Genomic DNA, 3,347 nt, shown 5'->3' with positions numbered 1-3,347 from the left:
TACGTGGTGAATTGTTAGTTTGGTACGGTTTTTTTGCACGTTCAGGGCTGAAATGTGATGTAAGAAAAGGCTTTTTTTGCAGCATTAGATTTTTCCAGCATTACAGCTTTTCAAACTTTACAAGTCACCTCATTCAGATTTAAACTCTCTTGAAATATGCTTAATATGGGTTTTTTTCATTGTCATTGTTAGGGATATTTTTTTAATTGGTTTTTTTTTTTTTTGCTTGGCTTAGGAAAATTTATCAGATCTCCCTTTTTTTTCTCCAGTTGAGTGTAGTGTTATCTTCTTAATTCAAAAAACATTTGCTGTATGGAAAAACCATCTTGCCTTGTGAAAGTACAGGTAGGAGCTATTTTAATGGCCAGTGCCACAGTGCCCTGTACCACAGAGATTCCCAGGAAGTGGGGAGCCCTCTGCCAGGCAGACACGCCTGGCCAGGTCCCTGTGGATGCTGCTGCTGTACCTGGCTGATGAGGTGAAAACCAGCTCGGCTTTACTGCCAAAATAAAACCCATCAGTTTTCTTAGGAATCCCAGCAAACTGGTCCCGAAGGCTTTGTCACTCAGTCTCTGCTTCCATTGGTTTGGAGGGGTTGGATCCCAGTTGTTCACACCAGGAGTGCCCCTCCATCCTTTTCCCCCCACTTTTCTGTTCCAGTTGTGGGAAACACTTGGGTTTTGGTTTTTAAAAAACCCACAGGAGGGAAGATCATTACTTGTGCTTACACTGCCAGGCGTCAGAAGAGATGGTCACATCCTAGGAGCCTGATTTTGGAGTGTTTTATGGAATTAGCCCAGTAGCTTTTACTTCTGGGCTTCCTGTAGTCTGTCCATGGCAGGTCCAGCCTGTGCTTCAACTCGGAGCCCTCAGTCCACAGGGAAGTGAACCTTTGGGGAAGGTCTTACAGCTCTGCTAGTGCTTTATGAATTGTGATGATATTCTGGAAGGAGGCTGTCCATTCTGACCCGTTTTCTTCCCTCTCCCTGCAGACTATGTGCTGGAAGGCTGAGGTGAGACCAGGATCCATAAAATCCCTGACGCCCTGTGCCTTCCTGAGGCTGAAGCCACATTTGCTGTTCCACAGAGTGGAAGATGCTGAAGACTGAAAACTTTGGGTTTTCCTCCCGAATCCCAAGATTCTCTCTGCAGCTGTACCCTGTTTATATCTTAAAGAGTTTCTGGGCTTATAAAGTTTTTTACATTTTGCAATATTTATCTACAACTCAATTAAAAAGAGTCATACTGTATCAATGTGGTGTTAATTTGTTTAAGTTGGTTAATTAAAGCAAATTGTTGATAAGGGGTTTGATCATCCCTTAGTTGGAGCTGGCAGCTCTTATTTAATTTCTCTTCATTCCTTTAATTTCTTTCAATTATTTCTTAAGCAATTACTTCAATTAGGATATACAGTAAGGACAGCAGCATTTCTGCCCTGCTGGATTGGGAAATCCAAGCCCAGTTTCTTGGAGAGGCTGAGGGGATGGGTTTTGACAGTGGGAATTTGGTGAGGAAGAAAGAGGAGAGGTCCCAAAAAAAGTGGCTAAGGCCAGTTCTGCTGGCTTTGGGTGCTCCTACCCCAAAAAATCATCCTGGTTAAGGGGAACTTGAGGAAGCAAGGGGCCCTGTGCCAGGGGTCCTGTGCTGATTCCACCCAGAGATGCTGGGCACTGCCAGACTTTTGGGTCACGGTTACTGAGAGGCTCCACCGCCTGATCCAGAGAGTTTTCCCATTATTTCCTGTCGTGCTTAGCACCTGCCAAGTCATTACAGCCCCACCGGCTGAAAATCCTCACTTGGAATCACAGACGATCACACAGAAGCCAGTCATGAGCTGTTCCATAGATTTGTTTTTTGCAATGCGTTTTGAAATTATCTGCAATCTCTCCTCTCCCCTCAGATCCCAAATCCTTGAGTTTTGAGTTTTCTCATAAAGAATCCTTGGCCTACACTGGGGGGAAAAAAAAGATTCCATGGCACCGCGGGGAGCGGAGAGAGGTTTGGGGGGTCCTGGGGCCGGCACGGGGGGTCCCCACGCCCCGGCCGGTTCCAGTCTGTGTGGGGCCTTTCCGTTCTGAAGCTCCCGCCGCCCGCGGCGATCGCGGTTCCGATCCCCGCCCCACACCGCGCCCGCCGCGGGAGAGACGGCACCGCTGGGGACCCCCGACAGCCGACACCGAAGGGAGCCGAACCAGAACCGCGGTCGCATTCCCGGCCCCGCCTCAGCACTCAGGCTCCGCGCAGGGCCGGGAGCAGCCCCGGTTCGGCCCGGGTGCGATGGGCGGGGCCGGCCCGGGGGACACGGCGGGGCCGCGAGCAAAGGCCCCGCCTCCATCCCGGGCAGGGAGGGGCGGGCTCGGGGCGGAGCCAGGGCTCGGTGAGACGGAGGCCGGGGGCGGTCCCGGGGCTCGGTGAGGCGGAGCCAGGGGCGGTCCCGGGGTTCGGTGAGGCGGAGCCGGGGGCGGTACCAGGGCGGAGCTTCAGGGATCTGCACAGGTCTGCGGGGCGGGTCCCGGGGCTGGCTCAGGTGCGCGGGACCCCAGGGCGGCTGCGCGGGGCGGGGCCGAAGTTATTTAAGATCCGGAAATCGCCTCGTCCGCCATTTGCTCACTCTGAGCACGCTGCGGACGGCTGCGTCCTCTCTCGGCTCCGCAGCTTCGTCCTCCCTTCTTGTTCCCCCCTCTACCTTTCCTTCCTTTTGCCCCTTCTTTTTCTGCCTTTCCTCCTTTTCCTGTCCTCCCCAAAGCCGGCTCCTTCTCCTCCCCTTTCGGCCTCCCCTCCTGTGCCCCCTTCTACCCTTCCTTCTCCTCCCCGTATTCCCCTTCTCTCTCTTCCCCCCTTTCCTTCTCCTCCCCTTTCGGCCTCCCCTCCTGTCTCCCCTTCTACTCTTCCTTCCTTCTCCCCGTATTCCTGTTCTTTGTCCCCCAGATCCTCCCCTCCTCTCCCACTAAACCTGTCCCTACCCCGTTACTCCCTTCTGTTCCCCCTCTCTCCCTCCTCTGTCCCTATTCCGCCTTCCCTGCCTTTCCCTTCCCCTCTAGCTTTCCTCCTTGCTCTCCCTCCTCTCTTCCCTTTCTCTCCTTTCCTTCTTTTCCCCTCAGCCGCGGGGCTGGGGGTGCCGGACAATAATAAAGCCCAGAGGGCCGGAGCCCGGCGCCCCCGGTCCCCGCTGGAGCTCCGGGCAGTGTCCCCCTGCAGTTCCCGTGGGGTGAACGCAGGGGACACCGCCGGGGCTCCGCTTCCCCCTTCACACGGGCCCCCCTCGTTTGGAGGGGCTCCCGGGGTGGGTTTGGGGGCCCCCTTTTTTGGAGGGGGTCCCAGGGTGGGGAGGGGGGGTGGTAAGAAGG

Source organism: Serinus canaria, chromosome 1 (assembly GCF_022539315.1).
Source record: "Serinus canaria isolate serCan28SL12 chromosome 1, serCan2020, whole genome shotgun sequence".
In the NCBI taxonomy this organism is placed as follows: domain Eukaryota; kingdom Metazoa; phylum Chordata; class Aves; order Passeriformes; family Fringillidae; genus Serinus; species Serinus canaria.
Note: the sequence above shows the minus strand (reverse complement) of the source record.